Source organism: Prosopis cineraria, unplaced genomic scaffold (assembly GCF_029017545.1).
Source record: "Prosopis cineraria cultivar Desert tree isolate PC_DT_omini unplaced genomic scaffold, ASM2901754v1 PC4, whole genome shotgun sequence".
NCBI classification, from domain to species: Eukaryota; Viridiplantae; Streptophyta; class Magnoliopsida; order Fabales; family Fabaceae; genus Prosopis; species Prosopis cineraria.
In genome coordinates, this window is record NW_026555335.1 from 22544678 (window position 1) to 22572140 (window position 27463).

General features: G+C 34.2%; 1 non-coding gene across 1 annotated transcript; it reads left to right on the forward strand.

The window, feature by feature from the left end:
• Positions 1–21709: 21709 nt before the first annotated feature.
• Positions 21710–21816, forward strand: LOC129310211 (small nucleolar RNA R71). The gene has a single exon (XR_008593049.1). It is a non-coding gene; the product is annotated as a small nucleolar RNA R71 (small nucleolar RNA).
• Positions 21817–27463: the final 5647 nt, after the last annotated feature.

Consider the following 27463-nt stretch of genomic DNA (forward strand, 5'->3'; position numbering starts at 1 on the left):
AGCAACTTTTCAACCATAATTAACATATTTTCATTTCACATACACTTATGCATCCTAGTTGGCAACTTAACTCTAACAACACATTATGCATTCACTTACAAAATGGAAGTCATACCACTACCAAGTAAGGCTACTCTTTCTTGGCTTCCTTTCTTGACTTCCTCATGCTCTCTTTACTTGTGTAGAAAAGTAATAGAGTGAGACATACGTCCCAGTAACTTGAATATAACCCTATTTATCAGTTAGTAAGTAAAATCATAAACAAGAGATAAAGTAACATGTATTTTAGTAAAAACAATATCATATACATATATAAGAGTTCATTCCTATCAATCTCATCATGCTCATACTCATGCTCATGCTAATGCATTCTTAGTTCCACCTAGTAAAGCAATATCTATGCTCAGGCAAGGACTTTTGGCCATATGGAAAGGGTCTACCATACACTATTTAGACAAGGTAATCCTCTTAGTGTATGGGGGGTCTCTTGGGTCTGTTATGGCAAAGTCAAGCTCTATGCTTTGAATTTTTAGGACTTCCTAGCCTTGTACAGAGTAAGACCATGACCCCCTACCTTAGTTTAGAGTATACTCATGGATCATTCCTTATCCTAGGTCCGTCGTGGCAGAATCAAGCTCTATGATCAAGATCTTTAGGACTCTCCTGGGTCAATGCTGGCGAAGTCAAGCTCTATACTTTGGATCATTAGGACTTCCTTGACTTACTCAAAGTATGGCCCTATATCCCTAACATAATCTAAGGTATACTTATATATGCGTTGTATATGTCAATGCACGTGTCTCATCAAATTCATTCCATATATTACCCGCACATTTGCATGCGTATCCTTTCACAATGCTGCTACTCTTCAATTCACAACACAATGCACATAGTTATATAAAATACTTATAAATAAGTTCAGAAACAAACAAGTAAAAGGGCTACTCCAATTACCTTTAACCCTTACTACTGGATTACCAATCATACTAAGCTCCCAAGGATGTAGATTCTCACAAGCAATGTAATAGTTGCTCAATCTACACAATACAATTTCTCTCAATCAATTCTCAACATTTCACATAAGCATTGATTCGGCTAAGCTGAATCCCTTAACACATAAAATGGTCCAATTTATCCTTTCAAATCCATAATTCTGCTATCTATAGTCATTAGCCTATAGGCTACTCAAATGACCATAACAACCTCCTAACTCATTTATTTACCAAATTTCACCATTTTAACCTGACTTCCTAGACTAAATGAGCCTAAATCCTTAATGTTTAACCATTTAACTCCAAACTAGTCACAAAACCTTAGTTCTATATTCGATAGCCATTTTTAGACCTATCTTTTAGATTTCAATACCTTAAAACTTCCTAATTTGATTTTTCAAACTGATCAAATTCAATGAAAATGAGATAGAAATGAAGCTTAAGGCTCACTACTACAGAAATGGGTATATATGACGAGCCTTATTGAACAATTATAATTATAACTGTCTAATAAATTAAAATATTGGACAGTTCAATAAATAACTGTCCAATATAATAAATATATTGGACAGTTATTTTTAGAACCATCCAATATATGTTTGAATTTTTTCAGTTTCCTCTTCTTTTTAAGACTTTATTAGACGGTTATTATGAATAAATGTCCAATAAAGATGATGAATATTAGACAGTTAAGATTTTAACCATCCAATTTGTGTATTATATCATCAGTTTTGGCATCCCTCTTCTACATTCCATATCTGATTTCTTCTAGTTTACCATCTTAGCTATCATCTTCTTGTCTCCTCTCCTCTCATTTCAGCCATTAATCGCTTTCAAGCTCTCTCTTACTCTCCCACCGCTCTCTTCTCCTGCTCTACCACCGAAGACTCATCTCCCACTACTGAAGATCTTGTCTCTCCTCATGCTCTACTCTGTCACGCATAAGTGCTCTCATTTCTTCAAATATTTTGCTCTCTGAAACAATTTAACTTAGTTTTTGTATTTCATTATTGTATGGATTACTCATTCTTGATCAGGCTTTTATTTTGTTAGATTAGATTATATTGATTTTGGGTGTTATTGGTGTCGCACACAAGCTGTTCAATAAAATGTTCATAGAAAAAAATGACCTTTGGCAAGAACCCACATAAGATTTAAGTTATGGGTCACTTGAAAATGCATGTTAGACTAATAATATATGATTAGAAGAGAGTTATATTTAGTTTTATTTTTATCTGAATTTATTGTCTATTTTTCATGTATTTTTTGTTTGAACAATATTTAACTAGTTTGAGTGAAAATTTTTATCGTTTAGGTTTTTGATTGATGATTGAGTAGTATATGAAGTATCATAGTGATTGAAATTGTATATTAGTACTTTTAGCTTACTCAAATTGTTACTTATGTGTAATTTATAGGTTTAAATAATATGTGTATTGTTGTTTTTAATGATAATGATAATGTGATTAGAATTAGGGTAAAATATCTTGGAAAATTTTATTTTTATGCCGTTATATTGCCAAATTTTGTTTGAAATTAAAAGTTTTCCATTTTAAGGGCCCTTGTTTAAATTTTTTTTTTAAATTAGAAGGCAATTTTTTTATACAAGAAAATATTTTTTATTTGTTTTGAATAAGGGTAGAAGTTTTCAATGAAATCAATTTTTATAAATTAATGACATATAATTTTTATAATAGTTGGGCCTATTTATTAAAGTTAATATTAAAATATATATATATATTAATTATTATTATTATAAGTAAAAAACATATTTTTTATTATTATAACCAACATAAAATAATTCTTAATTTTTTATAAATTATAAATAAAAGAATTCACTTGTTGGAAAGTTTTCACATAAGATAAAATACTTATAATTAATTTAATATAATTGTAAGTATTATCTTAAATTTAATTATCTTAGAGAGAGATGATGTGTGTGTGTGTGTGTGTGTGAAAGCATGTGGCTCATGATTGATAGATTTAGTAATTAGTATATTCATTAAGCTAACTATTTCAATATGATTGAGTCACTAATATGATTTTCTCAAAAATTCTTATTAGATTGAGAGAGATTATGGACAAGAAATGGATGTCTGCAAATAGAGTCACAAAAGAATATGTCGTTGGGGTGAAGGAGTTTGTTAGATTCGCACTAGAGCATGAGGCAGACCATAATAGTATTGTATGTCCTTGTGTGAAATGTGGCCTCTTGAAACGGGTTAGTGCGAGCAAGTTGGAAGATCATTTAGTGTGTTTTGGAATTGATTATAGTTATACATGTTGGCATAAGCATGGTGAGTCAAGGGATATGATTGATAGAAGCCATGAGTATAGCAATACGTACATGTCACATGATTTTAAAACAAGTATAGATGAGGATGATTGTGTTGAAGAGATGACTAATGCTGTTGAAAAAGAACGCTGAGATTGTCCAAAAATATTAGAGAGGTTGAGAAATGATGCAGGGACACCTTTATAAACCAATTGCACAGAATTCTTAAAATTGACCACTATACTGAGTTGTTCAACTTGAAAGCAAGAGGTGAGTTGACTGATATGATCTTCATAGAATTATTTCACTTATTCATGAAATGTTACCGAAGGGTAACAAGCTTCCAACCTCAACATACAATGCAAAACAAGTGTTATGATCTATGGGCATGAGTTATGAGAAGATACATGCTTGCCCTAATGATTGTGCTTTGTTTTGGAATGAATATGCATAATTAACTAAGTGTCCTAAATGTAATGCATCACGTTATAAGGATAATGGAAAAAGTCTGGAGAAGGTGGTATAGTACTTTCACATTGTGCCTAGGTTAAACGCTTGTATAGCAATATAGTAGATTCAAAAAATTTGACATGGTGTGCAAACAAGAGTATTAGAGATGGTATGCTAAGGCATCCTGATGACTGTACACAATGGGAAAAGGTTGATCAAGAGTACCCAAACTTTGCAAAAGATTCTAGAAACCTACGCCTTGCATTAGCTGCCAATGGAATGAATCCACATGGCATGCAAAGCAATACCTATAATACATGGCCAGTGATGTTAATCATTTATAATCTACCTCCATAGCTATGCATGAAGCACAAGTTTTTGATGATGCCCTTGTTAATTTTTGGGCCATAACAACCAGGAAATGATATAGACATTTGGCTCCTTTAATTGAAGATTTAAAACTATTATGGGGGACAGTGGTCAAAGTATATGATGCGTACAGGAAGGAGACATTTAATATGAAAGCCATGTTGTTTGGCTCAATCAATGACTTTTCAACATATGGTAATTTGTTTGGATATAGTATTAAAGGGAAACTTAGATGCTCTACTTGTGAAGATAGCACACAGTTGATGGGATTAGAACATGGTATGAAAAATGTCTACATAGAACATCATAGATAGTTGTCTCAATAGCATTATTATCAAAGATTAAAAAAATCTTTTGATGGTAATCTAGAAGAAGGTAGGCCACCTCCATTTTTATCTAATAATCAGTTGTTTGAAACGGTTAAGGATTTGGATATTAAATTTGGAAAACCTTTTACACGGCACATTAGTACAAGAAGCTGGAAGAAAAGTTCTATTTTCTTTAATTTACTGTATTGGATGACCTTGGATGTGCGGCATTTTCTTGATATAATGCACATTGAAAAAAAATGTGTGTATAAGTATTATTGGTATATTACTACAAATTCCAGGAAAGACCAAAGATATCATAAAAGCAAGGCTAGACATGGTTTCTTTGGGTAGAAAGGAAGACTTGGCATCGGAGGAGAATGGAAGTCATTCGTTTCTTCATCCAGTAGCTCACACATTGTCCAAAAAAGAATAAAGGTCATTATGTGAGTTTCTTGGTGCAATTAAAGTTCCAAAGGGTTACTCTTCTAATGTGAAGAATCTTGTGTCAATGAAAGACTTGAAGTTGAAAAGTTTAAAACCTCATAACTGTCATGTCTTGATGAAAAATTTTCTTCCAGTAGCCATACGTTCTATTTTACCTAATAGGGCGTGTAATGCAATAATGAAACTATGTTTCTTTTTTAAGTCAAATTGTAGCAAAGTGATCAACCCTCACAAATTGCTAAGTTTACAAGGCCGAATTATAAGGACATTATCTGAACTTGAAATGTATTTCTCACCTGTATTTTTTGACATAATGGTTCATCTTACTATTCACTTAGTTAAGGAGGTAGAAATGTGTAGTCCGGCTTATTTGAGATAGATATACCTGATTGAACGTAACATGAAGGTACTAAAAGGGTATGTGAAATATCGAAATAGACCTAAAGGTTGTATTATTGAAAGGTACATTAGTGAAGAGGCTGTTGAATTTTGTCAAGAGTATTTGAGAGATGGCAAATATGTTGGGATCCCAGTAGATAGACATATGGGAAGAGAAGTTGGGGAAGGAAGGAATGAAGGGAGTCAAATTAGTCACTATCTCAAAAATAAATTGGGAGCAAGCATACTATGTGTTGCACAACTCTAAACATGGTGACGAGTATGCAAACAAGCACAAGTCCAACATTAAGAAGGATAATCCTAGAAGAACTGAAATTTGGTATGAGAAGGAACGTAATAAGCACTTCACAGGTTGGTTAAAAAAGCATGTTTCTGACAAGTACAATTTCAATCATAATTCTATTTCTAAAAGAGTAAAATGGTTGGTTAGAGGTCTAAACATACAAGTTATCTCTTATAACAACTTATGCAATCAGTGGCTACACATTCTACATCAAAGAGCTGGATGATTGGAGCATAATGTAGAATAGTAGTATAACTCTTATAGCTGAAGCAATGTATACTTCCATTGTGAAAAACAAAAATCCTATATATGCATCAATGTCATATTTTGGAGTGATTGAAAACATATGGGAGTTAGACTATGTTAAGTTTAAAGTTCTAATATTTAGTTGTAATTGGGTTGATTATAAAAGTGGCCTTTAAATTGATGCGTCATATGGGTTCATACAGGTGTATCTTACAATGCATGGAAATAAATATGAGCCTTTTATTTTAGCATTACAGGCTAAACAAGTGTTCTATGTTCCTAATCCTGCAAAACAAAATTGGTCTATTGTTTTGTTGTCAAACAAAACAATTAGAGAGATGATTGATGTTGTTGAGGATGATCCATTTGAGGGGACTGCACTGGAAAGCAATGTCACTGAAGATGGTACTCACTATATAAGACATGATCACGATGAAGGTATTTGGATTTCAAAAAAGGGAAAAAGAATGAAAGAGAAGATTATGAAATTAAATCAAGCTATCAAGGTAGAAAAGTTCAAAAGAAGAAGAGGAAAAGAAAAAGATTGACTTAATCTTGTGGTGATCAATTTTCTTAATTACTATTTATGTTTTATTTGTGCCTTGTGCATTTTAAGTTTCTTAATTACTATTTCTATTTATCTTTTAACTATTTCATTACAGGTAAATGGCTCCCAAAATACCACCTAGGAGACCTGGTGACCCCACTCTGACCAATAACCTATTCGATAATCCTCCTAGTGCCACTAATTCGCCCCCTGACTTACCAACTGACCTACTTCCTGACCTGCCAATGGGTGATCATCCTTCTACATCCACTAATTAGCCTATGGCTAAAAATGCTCAAGAAATTGTAGCTACATCAATTAAAAAAGGCTTGGTATTGATGGGTAGGGTTAATCAAAGATGGTTGGCTAGATCGAAATATTCTCTTCAATAGAATTTAAAGGGTCAACCAATTAGGACCAACAAGCATAAATTCTCCAGCTACATTAGGGTCATAACCAGAGGGCATTAGGATTATCAATTAATAATTGGCATGATGTAGATTCGGACTCCATGAATTTCATATGGGAACAAGTTTAGGTAATATATATGTATTTATAATATTAATTGATTTATTATATTATCATGTCAATTTTCTAATTTATATATTAAATTTGTTGATTGAGTAGTCGGCATTTGAGATTGACGCTAGTTAAAGGTATTTTGTCATGGAAGTAGCATGTAAGGCACATTGTGCCTTCCGATATTTTGTAGGATCAAAATACATTACTCATGTCGGTGGCCATATTAGTCCGTCCCTTAGTTGATAAGATCCATTATCAAACAAGAGCATTGGGATGCTTTTGTTGTTAGGCACCTTGACAAATCATTCTTGGTGAGGATCATGATGTTTTGTATAATAATTTTATATGAATTGATCACTAAAATCACGGTACTTTTTATTTTTTAGGAATCAAGCCAGAAGAACAAAGATTTAAGGGTAAAAAATCATTTTCCCTTCTAAAAAGGGCGCTTAGGGTATTCATGGATTGAGCAACAAGTGGTATGTTTTGAATTTATTAATTGATATGCAATATGTGATGTTACTAATATATTTTAATGCATAGATTGATGAAAAGGGCACACCAGAGACCTTTATATCACAAGTCAAACTCTTTATATTAGGTCGGACTGATAAAGATGGCAACTATGTAGGTGAACATGTTTGAGAACTTGCTGAAAAAGTTGTAAGTATTTTCATTCTCAACTTTAAATTGCTATTTTAATAACTAGTGTTTTCTAAATTATGATGAATAGAGTATCATCTCAGAAGAAGTTTCTAAAGGCAAACTTCCCCAGGACGAAGATGTCTTAGAAAAGGCATTGGGGAATCGTGATCACTCGGGTTGTGTTAGAGGTTTTAGCATGGGAGTCTTAAGGAAACAAATAGTAGGGAAAAAAGGATCCAAAAGATATACCTTCTTCAGCTGAATTTAATGCTCTAAAATAACAAGTAGAAGCGCAATAAAAAATGATTGAGGCACAGCTTTGTTAGAAATTGTGCCCTAGGGCGAACCATTGTACTATGCATATTGTTATTTAATGAATTTCTCTTTTGTTATCATAACAATTGCATGTTCAATATGATAACTGTATCCCTGGACAAACTATAGTGATTGTCTTAAATGTCCCTGATCGATTATCTTTAAAAGATCATAGATGAAACAAGACTGGTATGACTTTGATTAATTATAGAGATACAAATTAAAGTCATAGGCACTAGAAAGAGTACAAGATGCTGGACCAACCCACTATGAGAAAGCTACATGGTACAAGCCATAAGCATATCTCATATGTAACTACATCATTAAGCCCTTTGACTTGAGATCATCATGGATTCCTACATGATGACCACTGAACTTTGACTTAGTCAAAAGTCACCTTTGACCGGGTGATCATAAAAGCTATGATTGAGTTTAGTGATATTCATGCAGAGGAATATGAGTGGTCAAGATGAAATTTGTCCCTCACATTAAGTGAGAGATATTACTGGGCCTCTCGATGAGTAAAATTGAGAAAATGTGTGGCCATACTATAATGGAAAGGGTTTTTCCATTGCTACTGTTAGTCTACTTAGAGATCGAGAAAGTAATGGTCAGGTAAAGGAGAATGATAATTCCATGTCTCATACTTGATCGAAATATTGCATGACAAAAGGGATGTCATATAGTTGCATGATAGGTTATATTGGATCATCGATCTCCATGTGAATTGGGTAGTTGTAATGTTTTGCTAGAGGTCACTTGTAACTTGTAGGCTAATAGCATAATTAGCCCACTACCAATTTCATATGGGCCTACAGGGTCGCACATAAGAACGGCTCAACTCAAGCTATAATGTCCAAGTTCGTTGAATCTGAAATATGTCTAGATTTAATGAATGCAATATAGGGTGAATGAATTTTATATATATATATAATTGAATATTTATTTGATATATATATATATATATTTATATAAAATATAAAGTTCAAAATATAATTTTATATGTATATATATGTATATATATATTTTCAAAATATATATATATTTATATCCATATATGTATATATATAAAATTAAATATAGATAATAATATATATATATATTTTTTGAAATATATATGTATATATATTCGTATATATATAATATAATATGCATATGTGATATATATTATAGTATATCATATTATCTTATGTTAGTTTTAAATTTAAATTTATATGATAGATTAAATTTAATAACTAACATAATAAGAGAGAATATCATGTCAGTTTTATAATTTGAATTTGTAAGATACATTCAAATTAGATATGATATTATGGATTAAATTTATGAGATAAATTTAATTAAATTTTCATGAGCTTTTAAGTGGAAGACAAAAACTCTTATCTATATATTATATATATATAGGGACATCCTTATGAAGGTAGAGGGAGAGTTAGAAAAGTTCTGACAAAAAAACACTCTGACAGCCATGAAACACCCTATAAAAAGAAAAATTAACGTTCAAAGAAGAACAGATGCTAAGAGCGCTAGCATGCTGTTTGAGTTAGAGAGCTATTCGTGTAGATACCGGTAGAGGGAGCAAATCTACATTGTCAGCTCTTGAGATCCAAATGTATGCCAACTTCAAAGAATTAGAAAGGTAACTCTTCTATCCACTTTAACTTAAACGAGTTCGTTCGATCCATATTAGAATACGGATTTTAAAATTTTAATCTTCCGCTGCGCCTCACTATCCAACATTCTTAAGGCTAATGATTCTAGGAAGTCGCCCTTTAAGCACACAAGTCCCAGCAAGATAGATAGTTGCATTGTGGCCCAGCCATCTGGTTAAATTCCTGAGGTATATATTATTTTTATTCCTTAACATTAGTTTACCATTATTTTATTAACTTATACTTATTTTTATTTAGGGCAAGCACGATTGCTTTTTGGTGGGAAATAGCCCTGGTAGATAAAAAAGTGGCAAGAGGCCATGTGTTTAATATCTCTGGGGAAAATACCATACACAATGTGTTGATGCCTGCAGACTATTTGCGAGGGTTGATTCTTGAACCCATTGATGCTAACTACTCGTTGCCCATTCCAACCTTATATGCGTTTACTGTTGGAGAAGCAACTGGCAACTTTATTGCATGGCCCAGAGTTTGCTTTTGTGTAGAAGATAAAGCACAAAATCAATAGGTATGCTAGTTACCTTGTTATGTATATGTCACATAATTGTTCTCTAACTATATAATTAGTATGCAGTCTAAGGGAAGGGCATCACTAGACAATCGAGCCAATTATCCATGGTTGAGACAGTCGTGTAAAACCAATTGCCAATAACCTACCAGAGCGCACTTGAGGCATATGCAAAGTTGTTTGCTGATTCTACTGTGCTTATCAGCTTTGACCAGAGCATGTACGGCTGGGAACAACATGATGAGATTAGGGTTGAAATTATCAATGAAATCCTCAAGCGAGTTTCAATTAGGCAAAATGTGGTTCATTTTTATATGAGGTACATATTGTTTATAAGACTTTTTATTATATTTTAAACTTAATATAATATAATAATTTGTTTATTTTTTTCATTTAGGTACCTATATGAAAATTTTATTGTCCTTAGTGATCTTGCATCAAAATTTATCTTTGTCTATCCTCATGATGTCTCTGCTCATTGCAACATCACTACTGAGGTGCGGTATAGAAAAACTCAAACATTAGCAAAGTACTTTGAGGTAAAAAACCCTACTGTGAGGACGTTATTTTTGGTACCTAATGTACAAGGGTAAGTTCAGTGGTATCCTACTTTGTTTAATTTATATTTTCATTTTAAGTTTCATAACATATGTTTTTAAATTGTTTTAGAAGCCACTAAATGCTAATCGGCATTATACCGGCTGCTGTTAAAACTGTAAATTAAAGTTTTACTACTTAGATTTTGCTAGTGGGCAGCTAGATAATAGGCCAGATATAATGGAATTATTTAATTTGTAAGTTTATATTTTGATTAATATTTCTATACTTTTCATTTTAAATTTCTAGTTTTAACTCATTTTCTTTCTTATCAGGGCCATGGTGCTTTATCACACTAAAAAGAACTTGCCTGTACTATTAAGGTACAAGTCATATGATCTAGCCTACCCTAATTAGAATATAATAAAGATACTTCTCACTACTAATTTTAACAATCAATTTTAGTTTTTTAATTAATTTAATAACATGTTTATTGGTTTTTCTATGCAATTCCCATGACAAATAGCATATAGCGAGGACTGTAGATATTGCGTCATGAGATTTCTTAAAGACATCATTACTTATAGGATGACTCTAATCCCCCTACAGTATCTATGTTATTTACATTAAATTATATGTGATTATGAATTTTAATTTGTTGAAATAATTAACTTTGTTGTCATATTACATTATTGCAATATTATCCTGATCCATATTGTGAAGAATTCAGGGATCATCACATCAACGAAGTTATTGAGGGATGGTATGAGTACATTTTTCAGCTGTGGGCTAGAAATAAGTAAATTGTACTTTTTCATTTTAGTTTGTACAATTTAGAATAATTTTGGTTTAGTCTAGCAAACAACTTTGTTTTACTTAGTATTATGTTGAGCAATTGTATAGGTAACAAATTTTTTTATTTTAATAAAATTATTAGTTACTATAATTCAATTTAGTTTAGTATAATTATGGATTGAATTGAATTGGATTGGATTGGTCTGTATTTGCATTATACTGTTACAGGGGGTTGCAAGAAATGCAGCCAGCGTATTAAAAAAAATTGCAATATATTGGACAATTATTATCAGAATTGTCCAATATGTGCAACTATATTGGACGGTTCTAGTCATAAGCATCCAATATGTCCATATATTGGATAGTTCTTAAAATAACCGTCTAATATATTTTTTCCTTGTACACCCCATTTTGACACTATATTGGACGAGTCTTTAAACCATCCAATATTATATATTAGACAGTTTTAATAATCGTCCAATATTTGTTTTATCAATATATGACGGTCTCATATTGGATGGTTTATAACTATCCAATATAGGTAGAAATAACTGTCCAATATTCCCTTTTCTGTAGTAGTGTGCTACATGTTACTTATCTGATAAGTCACTAGTCGAATCAAACTCCCAAGCTTTAGATATTTGATGCATTAGAAAAAACACAACACCTTTTCATCTTCAAACACGTTCTCCCTGTAACATCCTAAAACTTCAAATCTGGAAAAATGGATTGATTAAGGGATGAATTAGTTAAAAATATGACTAATTTATTTAATTATGTTTTTGGGTGGCTAATTGGATTTTTGGGTCATATTTGGCTCTAGATTGAGATAGGATGAAAGTCGGATCAAGTCAAGAAGCATCGGGAGGAGCAAAATCAAGTTATTGCTTGCTGCGCTATGAGTCGCGACTTACGTGGCTTGCGTTGCAGCGCACGGCACAGCAGGCAACTTAAATTTTTGGGAATTAGCAGAAAAAATTAGATTTTGGGGTGGAAAACCTAGAGCACGAAGGGGGCAACTTTGGGCACTGTTACGGCATCAATTTGGGAGGATTTTGAAGATGATTTGAGCCTTCAAACTCTTGGGTAAGTTTCCTACCCTTCTCCTCTACCTTTTCATCTCATTTTCCATGGGATTTGGAAGAGTGAGAATTTGGTCTGATTGGATTAAGCCATGAGTCAATGTTTTGAAGGTTTCTATTGACTCTAAAGGTTTAATTTAGGTTTATTGATTTTGGATATGTGGTAATAGGAAGCTATTTTCTTGTTTGGTGAATTTTGGATCAAGCCCCAACTTGATTATAGGGTGTTGAAGTGTAATAAGTTGAGATATTGAGTTTTATTTTGTGATAGAGTTAGAAGGAGACTTGAAGGGATGATGTGAACAAATTCTAATCTTGACAAGTCTATTTGTTGAGAATTTGAGTGAGAAGTGGGAGAATTGGGAGGTTATTATTATCTAATGATGCTTGTGTTAATTGAAAATTAACATATAGTACTTGTTGATGTAGATTGTGGTGTGGGAAGACTTATCTTGACACAAGAAGAGAATTAGTACCACGGGTGATAGGAAATTAGTCGCTTATCCTCAAAATTACACTAAAGCTAACCCTAATGCAATATAGGGCCAACCCTAGGTCATCTCCCAAGGAATGGTTTTAAGTCTAATTGAAAGTTATCTAGTGAAATAAATCAACCAAAGTTTGTAGGAATTTAGTTATCTATCTAATTATCTAAACTAATTACCTAATATGCAAGTAATTAAAATGCTAGTGAAAGTGAGTGAAATGAACTTCCCTTTTTACAATAATGGAACCCTAGAGATTAGTTGATTTTGGACTCATTATCTTCTCATGATTAGGCTAAGTTTAGCTTCCCTTTCCTCTTGACTAAAGCTGTCATGACTTAAGAAAATTATCCTAAGCCAATTAACCTAATTAGCTAACCTCCCTAGGTCTTAGATTAAAGTCCCTAGTTCAATTAACCAATTGGTGAAGACATTAGCCAAGTGATTCATTCAAAATCCTCTCTCAACAGCCATGGTCAAACACATAAATTGAGCAACCACAAGATTATGTCAAGCTACTCAATAACACAAGCATTAACACCACAAGATTATGCAATATTAACACAAGAAATTCACTAATTGAAAAACACAAGATTATGTGCCAAACAAAGAGTAGCAAAATTCAGTCATGGCTGTCCAAGGAAGAAATTAAATGAAGCAATCCTCTCTCTTTACATCAACATCAAATTCAAATTAGAATTTATAAGCTAAGATGATTAGACCCTAGATTAAGGAATCTAACCATCTAGTAAAAAGAGAAGAGGATAGGAAACAAAAGAACTTAGCCAATTTGAAGCTCAAGACTCATCCTCCATCTTCATCTCTCTAGGATTCCACAAAGAAACTTAGCCAATCTTCATCTTCAAGAACCCTAGTGATTGCTTGTGAAGGCCAAACTCCATAGCTCTTGAATGATGGAAATGAGCTTCAATCCTTGTGAAAATGGAAGGGATGGAACGAAAATGAAGAGAGGAGAAGAATGGTATGAGTTTTGTGGAGGTTTGGTGGCTGAAAATGGAGGTTAGGGTGCTGGAAAATGAAGAACAAAAGAGAGAAAATGAAGAACACTATGAACAAGAGAGAGAGAATGTGGAAGATGAATGAGATATGTGTTGGATCCCATTTGAGACTTAAAATGGCGTGCTCCTTGGTGTCTCCCATCAGCTGAAGCTTAATTAAAATAAGGAAAAAGAAATTAAAATGTAAATGGGAGCCTTGTCACACTTGCAAGGTGGCAACTTCCTATTGGTTTGTAGATGATTCCAATGTGTGCCTAATTTCTCATGTGTCATCCACATCATTTTAGCTGATTTAACCCCACAAAATAATCATAATTCACGTGCAAACCATCAGCCATTGACCTCAAGGAGTGTTGACCTCAATTGCCCAATTGATGCACAAGTCACATGCCACCTATGTCACATAAATCACATAATTCAATTAAATAGCATATGATATAATAAAATCTAATTCATGTCCAGAATTAAATTCATAATTAGAAGGGAGAATTTATTAAATTAACCAAGTTTCAGGCTGCACAAAATTATATAAAAATTTCCACACAAAGGCAAACCAAAAACTAGGACAAACTAAGACACTTAAGAAAGTGTTGACTTTTTTATTTAATTACTCCCAAACTAAAATGAATTTTAAAAATATAATTTCACCATTCATCAACTGGACATAAAATGCACTTTGTCAATTTTTCTTGTACATTTTCTCAAAAGTTCATTTTTTGGACCAAAATGCCCCTAGTGCACTGATCTTAGAAACTTAGGCAAAGTTCCAAATCTAATGCAATGTGTGCACTTGAAGGTGATAAATCATTAATAAAATGGTCCTAATTGACAAATAAAAGTGGGTAACAAATGTGTTCTATCAATTCCCCCACACTTAGCTTTTGCACTCCGGGCAAAATCAAGTGAAAAAGGTCCCAAAAGAAACTATAAGAAAAGAAATAAAAGAAAAACATTGTTTCAAGTCACTAAAATACTAGCTCATGAACTTCTACAAATTATCAATCAATGTGGCAATAATTACGAAAGAATTATGCACATCACAAACAAACCCTTACCAAGAATCAATGTCAAAGAGTAAGCCTCTCTAGGTTAAGTGTTTGCTCTCATCACTCAAAGTGTATAAGGTATTAAATTTCACTCAAAATTTCTTAGGATAAACCCTACTATGAATTTGTAACCCTTCTACTTCTCCATCACTAAATAGCACTTGCAATCAAGAATCAAATGGACTTTATTAGGTTGTGATATAGGTAATGAAAGGATGTCTAAGAAATGCATGTATATAAAAAAAATAGGGTTAGCATCAAAATAATGCTAAATCAAGATATATCCCCTTAATATGCAAAGCATAACCTAACTCAATTGAGTGAACACATTAACACAATGAGATGGAAAGAAATGATAAGAAATAATAAAACAAATGGAATGGATGAGCTAGGCAACTTTTTATTTTTATTTTTATTTTTTTTCTTTCTTTCTTTTTTTTTCTTCTTTTTTTTTCTTTTTCTAGCAACTTTATTTCTTTTCTTTTTGACTATATTTTTTTTTTTCAAATCTATCTTTGTTGTTTTTTTTTTTTTTGGTTGCCCCTAACTCTTTGAAAACAATGGAAGTAATGGATAGAGAAATGATAATAGGCATCCACTCATTTGATCTAGGACATGCAATGAATATTAAAAAGACATATAAAAGTGTAACATGCATTCCTTGGGGAAAAATAGGGTGAATATTTTTTTTTTTAAGAATCAAACCAAAGGCTCAAAGTGGCTAACAAAGGATAATAAATAATAATAGGTTGGCTATTTGGCTCTTGGCTATTTTTTATGAATGCCATCTCTCATCTCCTATCAAACAAGTGCAAGATATATGGTCTTAATTAAGAAGTGAAACAAATTCTAGAGGGTAACATCACTAAGGAATTAATCACACATGAGTGTTTAGCCTCTTCCATGAATGGGTAATATGCCACTCTAATCCATTAATTCAAGGTAAAAGAATGTTCATTCACACCTATTCAATCCTAAAAATTACCACATCTCAAGAATCAAAATATCCATTCAAGAGCTAGGTAATTAAGTAACCTCAAACAAAACAAAACAAAAAATTTTTTTTTTAATTTTTTTTTTGCAAAACCAAACAAAACCAAACAAACAAAACAAAATGTTTATTTCTCTCCCCCACACTTAAATCATGCATTGTCCTCAATGTATGTATAGACTAGTGATAAAATAAGGTGAGATCAATAATGAATGCATAACAAAAGTGTGGTGCAGATATTTTTTTTTTTCAAACTAAAACACAAAACAAAGAAGTCAAATAAAGCAAATAAACTCTAATTTTCCTACTAGGTTCATCTCCCCCACACTTGAACTATACCTATCATTAAATATATCAATTAAAGGAAGGTAAAAGCTCAAGGTTAGAGAGATACAACCTTATCATGGTGGTTCAAAAACATGTTGAGAGAAGTCCTCCTCCTTTTGAAGTGATTTGGCATCTTTGTAGAGCTTGCATAGGTGACCATTGATTTGCATAGTGGAACCCGTGGCTTTATTCAAGAGTTGCAAAACCCCATAGGGAAACACCTTGGTCACTAAATATGGTCCCTCCCACTTAGACTTCAACTTGGCATGCTTATGAATAAACCTTGTTTGGAACAAGAGGACTTGATCTCCTTCTTGGAACTTTTTCCTCAAGATTAGCTTGTCATGAAGGATCCTTGTTTTCTCCTTATAGATTCTAGAAGACTCATAGGCATCCAACCTAAGCTCCTCAAGTTCTTGCATTTGAAGAAATCTCTCCTTAGCCGAAAGATGGAAATCCAAGTTTAGTTTCTTGATGGCCCAATAGGCCCTATGCTCTATCTCCACAGGGAGGTGGCAAGCCTTTCCATACACCAATCGAAAAGGAGACATGCCAATGGGAGTCTTATAAGCGGTCCGATAAGCCCACAAAGCATCCTCCAAGTGTAAAGACCAATCCTTCCTATTTGTGTTCACCACCTTGGTTAGGATTTTCTTGACTTCTCTATTTGATACTTCGGCTTGGCCATTAGTTTGGGGATGATATGGTGTAGAGATTTTGTGATGCACCCCATATTTAGCCAAGAGAGCCTTCATCATCTTATTGCAAAAGTGGGATCCTTGGTCACTTACCAAGGCCTTAGGAACTCCATACCTACAAAAAATATTAGATTTGAGAAACTTCAAAACAATCTTAGCATCACAAGTTCTAGTAGGAATGGCTTCAATCCACTTTGAAACATAATCAACACCAAGTAATATGTACTCAAAACTAAAGGATGGTGGAAAGGGACCCATGAAGTCAATGCCCCAAACATCAAAAATCTCACAAAATAAAATGGGTTGTTGAGGCATTTCATGTCTCTTACCCCAACTACTAACCTTTTGACATTTCAAGCATGCTTTACAAAATTCATAAGAGTCTTTAAACAAGCTAGGCCAATACAATCCACAATCTAAAACCTTCCTAGCTGTCTTATTTGAGCTAAAATGACCACCACATGCATGAGAGTGACAAAATTCAAGAACAGAAGGCACATCAACATCATCAACACACCTCCTAATCACTTTATCACTACAAATCTTCCACATCAAAGGTGGTTCCCAAATGTAAAATCTAGACTCTCTTTTCAATTTTTCAATGGCAAAACGTGAAGCACAAGGAGGCAAGACTCTACACTCAATATAGTTAGCAAAAGAGGCATACCATGGAGGCTTAGATGAAATGGCACACAATGCCTCATCAGGAAATGAATCACAAGGAATAGTAGGGTTAGAGTTTACCATAGTAGCTTTTAAATGAGGTAGTCTAGACAAATGATCCGCTACTTGATTGGTAGAACCACTCCTATCCCTTATCTCCACATCAAATTCTTGCATTAAGATCACCCATCGAATCAAGCGAGGCTTAGAATCTGTCTTCTTAAACAAGTACCTCACAGCAGCATGGTCAGTGTACACAACAACTTTAGAGTTAAGAAGATATGATCTAAATTTATCAAGTGCAAAAACAATAGCAAACAACTCTTTCTCAGTTGTGGTGTAATTAACCTGAGCTGAATCTAGGGTCCTAGATGCATAAGCAATCACATATGATAACTTGCCCTCTCTTTGACCAAGCATAGCTCCCACAGCAAAATTAGAAGCATCACATGACAACTCAAAAGGTAAAGACCAATTTGGGGCTTTAAGAATGGGAGGGGAAATGAGCATGCTTTTCAAAGTGTCAAAACTCCTTTTGCAAGCATCATCAAAAACAAAATCAACATCTTTTTGTAAGAGTTTAGACATAGGCAAAGCAATTTCACTAAACCCCTTTATAAATCTCCTATAAAAGCCTGCATGTCCCAAAAATGATCTCAAATCTTTCAAACAAACAGGATATGGCAAAGAAGCAATCACATCTACTTTGGCCTTATCCACCTCTATGCCATTGGAAGAAATCAAATGGCCTAAAACAATTCCTTTATCTACCATGAAATGGCATTTTTCAAAGTTAAGCACAAGCTTCTTTTCAATGCACCTACCAAGCACTTTATCTAAAGAATGCAAGCATGAATCAAAGGACTCACCATACACAGTAAAATCATCCATAAAGACTTCCATGCAATGTTCAATAAAATCACAAAATATGGACATCATGCATCTTTGAAAAGTACCAGGTGCATTGCAAAGACCAAAAGGCATCCTCCTATAGGCAAATGTACCAAAGGGGCATGTAAAGGTAGTCTTATCTTGGTCACTAGGAGCTATAGGAATCTGAAAATACCCACTAAACCCATCTAGGAAGCAATAATGGGACTTGGAAGCCAATCTCTCAAGCATTTGATCAATAAAAGGCAAAGGAAAATGGTCCTTCCTAGTCACATTATTGAGCTTCCTATAGTCTATGCACACTCTCCAAGCATTTTGAACTCTAGTTGGAACAAGCTCTCCTTTCTCATTTTTTACCACAGTAATCCCCCCTTTCTTAGGTACAACTTGGGTTGGAGACACCCACTCACTGTCAGCTATAGGATAGATGATCCCAGCACTAAGTAGCTTAACAACCTCTTTCTTTACCACATCTAAAATCAATGGGTTAAGTCTCCTTTGTGGTTGCCTAATGGGCTTAGCATTGTCCTCAAGAAAAATTTTATGTGTGCACACAATAGGGTCAATACCAGGAATGTCAGCCAAAGTCCAACCAATAGCATGTATGTTCTTTCTCAACACATCAAGTAATGCATTTTCTTCCTCAAGAGATAAAGAGTTAGAAATTATTACCGGAAGCTTCTCATTCTCAATGAGATATGCATACTTGAGATTGGATGGTAAAGGCTTCAACTCCAAGGTAGGTGGCTCTACACAAGAGGGAATGAGCTTCTTCAAGTCTAATTTGGTGGAATATTCCATGGTACTATCTTGTCTTTTAGGCTTCTCACTTGTTTTTGATTTCTCCTCTTCTTTCTTTACAGCCTCCCCCTTTTCTTGCAACTTGTCCTCAAGTGCTTGGACTTGAGCCACGGCCTCGACATGTGAAAGTGTAGAATTTTCCTCCAATAGCTTGGGAATCCTAAGAACATCAAGCTCGAGTGGAGAAAAACTCATAGATTCGGCCTTAATGGCTTTAGTACCTACAACACAAGAAGATATACCCTTCTCAAGCATTTCAAGATCAAGCATAGGAGATATTTTAAACAAATCATGAGAAGAAGTAGTTGCATCATTCAAGCATGCATCAATCTCTAAACAAATAGGACAACTACATCCATCAATACATGTAGTAGTAACAAGAGACAAATCATCATCAACATGTGAGAAAGAATCAAGCATGTGAGACTCACAAGCATCATGAAGCAATAACTCAATGGAACTTACACCTAACAAAGAATAATCCTCAAAAGGATGTTTCATTGCTTCATATATATTAAAAATAACATGATCCTCTCCACATTTCAAAATCAAACTACCTTTTTCCATGTCAATCAATGTACGGGCAGTCCTCATAAATGGCCTTCCTAAAATCAAAATATCATCCCCACTCCCTTCTTTTGACATATCAAGCACATAGAAATCCACAGGAAATAATAGACCTTTAACACAAACCAACAAGTCTTCTACTACTCCATGTGGTCTTCTAACACTTCTATCCGCTAATTGGCATATCATAGGTGTCTTATGCATGCAATCAAGACTCAAGGCATGATAAATTGAAAGAGGCATAACATTAATGGCTGCACCTAAGTCTATCAATGCATGAGAAAAATGTGTGTTGCCAATCTTGCATGGAATTGTGAAGGAACCGGGGTCCTCACATTTTATAGGGAGTTGAGGCTTCATGATAGCACTCACAGATGAGGGTAATTGTACCCTTGCATTAGGCCTAAATTTTCTTTTATTTGTACAACAATCTTTCAAAAATTTGGCATACTTAGGAAAGTTCTTAACTACATCCATCAAGGGTACATTAACATGAATCTTGTGGAAGAAATCATATACCTCTTGATCAAATTGTCCCTTTACTTGCTTAGGGACCACTTGTGCTTGTGGAAAAGGAAGCTTCTTCATAATCTCTTGACTTTGCTTTCCTTCTTCCTTCCTTGAACTCTCCTTTCTTGTTTCACTTTGCTCGGCCTCTCCCTCTTTTTCCTTACTAAACAACTCGGCCATAGTCCCCTTTTCCACCTTAGATGGTGGTTGCTCACATATGATCTCCTCAATGTTTTCATCCTCATCATCTCTACAAAAAGATGCATCATTAGGAGCAAAAGAAGAACTAGAAACATTAACATCAATTGAAGAATTTAAAGAGGGCTTCTCGGCCTTCCCTTGTCTTTTGTCTTCTTGTACTCTTTCTCCCAACTCCTTGCCACTCCTCAATGTGATAGCATTAAGATTAGCTTTAGGATTAGCAACGGTGTTGGATGGTAATGTAGAGGCTTGAGCATTGGCTGCACTTAATTGGTTAGCAAGCATATTCATTTGAGAAGTAAGGGCATCAATTTTAGAGTTCATGTTCTCACACTTGTTACCCATACTCTCTACCTTGTTCCCTAAGCCATCATACATGTTTTTATACAAAGAGTTCATTTCAATCAACTGCTTACGTAACACATTCACATCATTAGAAGAGTTCGAATTAGAAGAACTCTCAATTGGAACAAGCCTCCTATCACTATAAGAATTAGAAGAAGGTGTAAGAGAATTACCACTTGGATTGTAGCTTTGAGAAGAGCTACCTTGAGACAAATGAGGTGGAGGGTCACGGCCAAAGGTGTTTTGATAGGATCCTCTTTGTTGATTGTCTTGTAAAGCCACATTTGGATTTGAATAGGAGAAATTAGGATGGTCTCTCCATGAAGGGTTGTAAGTATTAGAATAAGCTCCTTGCCCTTGCCTCCCACCATAGGATTGTTTTCCATTGTAGATAGCATTTACTTGTTCAAACTTAATAGGACAATTGCTTTCTACATGCATAGGTGAGTCACAAAAAGTACAAGAATAAGGGACAAGTGCTTGAGAAGTACTTACATTGCTCACTTGAGATATTTGTGGAGCCAACATTCTCCCAATCTTGGCAGCTAGCAAGTCCACATATGAATCATTAAGAACTGAGGAACCTACCATATTCACATTTCTCTTTTCCCTTGTAGAGTATTGAGCACCACTTGAAGCCATCTTGTCAATTAGTTCCCAAGCCTTTAAGGAAGTGAGGTCAATCAAGCATCCACCACTAGCGGCATCAATGTTAACTTTGTCTCTTGGAATCAAGCCCTCATAGAAATATTGGACTAAATTCTCACTAGAAATTTGATGGTGTGGGCATTTAGCCAAAAGGCCTTGGAATCTAGTCCAATACTCATAGAGACTCTCATCCTCTCCTTGTTGGACCCCATAGATTTGCTTTCTCAAATTGGTGACCTTGGAATTTGGAAAGAATTTATCTAAGAAGAGTCTTCTTAGCTCGGCCCATGTGCTCACTTTCACATAAGAAGGGTAGTTGAAATACCACTCCTTTGCTAAACCTTCAAGAGAAAATACAAAAGCCTTAGCTTGAACATCATCAACATTTACATGCATAGGCTTCATAGTATCACAAACCAATAGGAAAGTATGCAAAAACCTATGACAATCCTCTCCCGGTAACCCATGAAATTTAGGCAATGCATTAATCAAGGAGGATTTAATTTCAAATTGAACATTAGTAGGAGGAACATATAAGCCATAAGGATTATCATGCCAATTAGGTTGAGTTAATTGCCTAATGCTCCTCTCCTCTCTAGGGTTATGCAAGCCTTCAAATTCATTATTAACATGGCCATCATCATGCAAATTCTCATTCCCATTCCCATGGCCCTCATTATGCACATGCTCATGTCCTAAGATACCTTCCATTGTTGAATTACAAACCAAATGAGAATCAAGAATAGGTTGTGATCTTCTCAATCTAGAAATAGTCCTTTCAATTTCTGGATCTAATTCAACAAAAGAGGTATGTTTTCTTCGGGTCATGCACTAATCAAGCTCAAGAAAATTAAGAACAAAGAACAAGCTAAACTAAAATGCAAATCAACATGAAACAATTCAAAACACACAAAAGCAAGAGAAATAATTTTTTTTTATTTTTTTTATTAAACTCAATAGCAACAAAATGAAAAAAAAAAAATAACACCAAACAAGTAGAAAGAGAGTTAGAAATGCTCAATCAAGAAGCTTTGGCAATTCTGGAATTCGCACAGTAGGCTCTCTGGAGACAGTGAACTTGTGAATTTTCTATCAGCAAATCCACATGATAAATTCCCCTGAAACTTTTATGAGAAACACAAGAGATATACAGGAAAATTATATAAAACTTTTAGATTAAAAATCCTGCCCAATCGTTCCCAGAATTTTTCACAAGTTGGTCCTCAAGTCTGGAGAAACAGGATTTCGTCCAGAAGACCTTCAGAGCTTCTAACAAACTTTCAAATAGGAAAATGGAAAAATTGAAGAAAATCCTAAACACAAGAAACAAAGATAAGACAGCGATAAGAAAAATGAAACTGGAATCAATCAATTTGAACGCACAAAGAGGAAGATATGCTAACTCAAAATTGAAACAGGGTTTTGGGAATCCTCTGTAATGGCTCCCTGGACCTTGTTAGATTGTAAAATTTCCACAGGACACTTCCCACGTCCAAAATTGACCAAACCAATTTTAAAGTGAAGCTAGGATATAGAGCTTTCAATGAAATAAATTTCAAGTTCAAATTCCCTCAGACTCATTCCCAGTTAATTTTTCAATTTCAGACAGAGACACTAGAAACAGAGTATTTTCAGCTCTACACCAAACCAACGAAAATTGCATTAATTTTTTTTTTCTTTTTCAAAACAGAATAAAAACACTCAAAACACACAAAAAACACTAAACAAAACACAAAACACAAATTTTTATAATTTTTCAAAAAAATTTTCAGGAACACTAAAAATATAAATTAAGTACTAAACAACCTTAGAATTAAACTTAAACCATTCCCCGGCAACGGCGCCAAAATTTTGATAGGAAATTAGTCGCTTATCCTCAAAATTACACTAAAGCTAACCCTAATGCAATATAGGGCCAACCCTAGGTCATCTCCCAAGGAATGGTTTTAAGTCTAATTGAAAGTTATCTAGTGAAATAAATCAACCAAAGTTTGTAGGAATTTAGTTATCTAGCTAATTATCTAAACTAATTACCTAATATGCAAGTAATTAAAATGCTAGTGAAAGTGAGTGAAATGAACTTCCCTTTTTACAATAATGGAACCCTAGAGATTAGTTGATTTTGGACTCATTATCTTCTCATGATTAGGCTAAGTTTAGCTTCCCTTTCCTCTTGACTAAAGCTGTCATGACTTAAGAAAATTATCCTAAGCCAATTAACCTAATTAGCTAACCTCCCTAGGTCTTAGATTAAAGTCCCTAGTTCAATTAACCAATTGGTGAAGACATTAGCCAAGTGATTCATTCAAAATCCTCTCTCAACAGCCATGGTCAAACACATAAATTGAGCAACCACAAGATTATGTCAAGCTACTTAACAACACAAGCATTAACACCACAAGATTATGCAATATTAACACAAGAAATTCACTAATTGAAAAACACAAGATTATGTGCCAAACAAAGAGTAGCAAAATTCAGTCATGGCTGTCCAAGGAAGAAATTAAATGAAACAATCCTCTCTCTTTACATCAACATCAAATTCAAATTAGAATTTATAAGCTAAGATGATTAGACCCTAGATTAAGGAATCTAACCATCTAGTAAAAAGAGAAGAGGATAGGAAACAAAAGAACTTAGCCAATTTGAAGCTCAAGACTCATCCTCCATCTTCATCTCTCTAGGATTCCACAAAGAAACTTAGCCAATCTTCATCTTCAAGAACCCTAGTGATTGCTTGTGAAGGCCAAACTCCATAGCTCTTGAATGATGGAAATGAGCTTCAATCCTTGTGAAAATGGAAGGGATGGAACGAAAATGAAGAGAGGAGAAGAATGGTATGAGTTTTGTGGAGGTTTGGTGGCTGAAAATGGAGGTTAGGGTGCTGGAAAATGAAGAACAAAAGAGAGAAAATGAAGAACACTATGAACAAGAGAGAGAGAATGTGGAAGATGAATGAGATATGTGTTGGATCCCATTTGAGACTTAAAATGGCGTGCTCCTTGGTGTCTCCCATCAGCTGAAGCTTAATTAAAATAAGGAAAAAGAAATTAAAATGTAAATGGGAGCCTTGTCACACTTGCAAGGTGGCAACTTCCTATTGGTTTGTAGATGATTCCAATGTGTGCCTAATTTCTCATGTGTCATCCACATCATTTTAGCTGATTTAACCCCACAAAATAATCATAATTCACGTGCAAACCATCAGCCATTGACCTCAAGGAGTGTTGACCTCAATTGCCCAATTGATGCATAAGTCACATGCCACCTATGTCACATAAATCACATAATTCAATTAAATAGCATATGATATAATAAAATCTAATTCATGTCCAGAATTAAATTCATAATTAGAAGGGAGAATTTATTAAATTAACCAAGTTTCAGGCTGCACAAAATTATATAAAAATTTCCACACAAAGGCAAACCAAAAACTAGGACAAACTAAGACATTTAAGAAAGTGTTGACTTTTTTATTTAATTACTCCCAAACTAAAATGAATTTTAAAAATATAATTTCACCATTCATCAACTGGACATAAAATGCACTTTGTCAATTTTTCTTGTACATTTTCTCAAAAGTTCATTTTTTGGACCAAAATGCCCCTAGTGCACTGATCTTAGAAACTTAGGCAAAGTTCCAAATCTAATGCAATGTGTGCACTTGAAGGTGATAAATCATTAATAAAATGGTCCTAATTGACAAATAAAAGTGGGTAACAAATGTGTTCTATCAACGGGTAACCCTTTTAGTAACAAAAGGGTTGAGGTAACTAGATAATTTGCACTGTTTATTACCTTGTATAAGTTATTCTCAAGTGCTTTTCTATGATTTGTTGAGTACATATGCATAAATTCTTTAAAGGTTATCTATTTTAGAAAAGTGGAGTATTGGTTTTTGGTAAAATTCTATCTGTTTGAAGTTAATGGAAAGATTTTGTTTATACTTGCTTGAAAAGTTGTTTATGCATGGTCAAGTGGAGATATGTAGTGAAATGTGGCATATTAGAGGGTGGGGGGTCACCCTAGTGGAAATAATAAAGATTTAAGTCCATATGGCATTGCTAGCACCTCGGGACGTCAGGTGTAGTATTTACTCTCCTTAGTACCCGAAAATGGGTACGGTGTTAGAAACTATGCTCCTTAGCATCCATTGGATACGGTGTTGGAGTAATGATACCTTAATTATTTGTGATAGGGGGAACCAGTAGTCCAGAAGTGGTTTAAGACACCTTGGCTGGGTAGTTCTACCATGGATGGTGAGCTTGGGAGCCATACATATGGTTTGGTTATGTGAAATAGCCTACTGGTTTGGTCGGGAGCATTGGAGGACCGGATGGTTAGAGATCATGTATGTAACTTGTGGTGATTTTATATGATGTGGTTATGTCACTTATTTTAATACTTGTTTATAACTTGGCTTGTTAATCAATAATGTAGATTATTATAGTTATTGAGATTTTTATCTCACCCCGTGGATTATCATTTTACAGGTGCTACCAGTGAGACTGAGCCAGGGATGGAATTGGGCAGGGGCTAGCATATCTGCTACACTATTTGTAAAGCTCAATTTTGGTTTGAGTGGTGTACATAAACTTGTTATATGATATTATATGTTGCTAACTAGAAATGCATATCATTTTGATTAGTTGCACTTGTTTCATACTATATTGTTGTGTATTTTAGCCCAATATTGTATATGAGGTGAATATGTGGTAATTTTTATGGTGATGGGCTAAAATACTAATACAAGTGCAAGGAATGTTTTATCTAAGTGGTGATAATGTATGGGTAGTGTATTATGTGGCAATAGAGGCCAGATAGTGCTATTAGTGCTAATTATGCATTTTGGCCATATTGGGCAAAAGGCCATTGAGTGGCTAAATTTTTTGTTTGGTATGTTTTTGTATGTTTGATTGGTTACTCAAGTGTATTTTGGTCCATTGGACTTGGTTCAAGCCTCACAATGGGTTAATGGTATTAGTTATGAGTTTGGGTACTTGGATGGTTGAAATTTTCTTTGAAAAACTAATTTTTACATCAAAATGTCTAAAATTCTCATACGGTGTCAGATTGAAATGAAACTTGTACCATTAGTTAGCTTATTGAATAAGCTTCGTATGAGCTCTTGAATCACTCCAATAGAACATCGGATGTGAAAATGGCACTCGTTTCAAGTTCGTCCAGAAAAGCTGTCATAACAGCATTGCTGTCATGGACAGGTGCACCGCGGCACATTTTGTGCAAGCCACGGCACATGGTACAGTGAGGAAACATGTCTTTTTGTACCACATGCTGTGGTGCATGGACCACGAGCTACGGTGCATGGACCAAAACACTCAAAAATGACATTTTTGGCCCTGTTTTGAAGTAGTTTGCTTCCCAAAACTTTTCCATGCTTCTAAAGCCTATATAAATCATTAAGTTTGAGCTCAAACTATCAATTTAAAGGGTTTTTATGGGATCCCAAATATTCCTCAATCATTTTTAAAGGATTATGAGTTTTAACCCTTATATATATTGTGAGATTAGGAGCAAATCCTTGCTCTTAATTATGATTGGATATTGTGATTGTGTGATGAATTTTGGTAATGTCAAGGTGGACATTACATTTTGGTATCAGTTTCTCAGGTTATAAGATCTAGTTTTGGTGATGTATCTATTGCATTCATTCTCATTAGTTAGTAAGTTTATGTACACAACTCTTTGCCTTTGTCTCATTTCCTTTATTTCCCTACTAATTCTCCTTTTCTACTTGGTTTCTTCCTTAGGAGGGGAGAAAATGGTTAGGAGAAGTACTCAAAATACCGGTAATTTACTGGAGAATGATGGGCCTATATCAGAGGTACAACCAAAAATACATGTAGAACAAAACAAA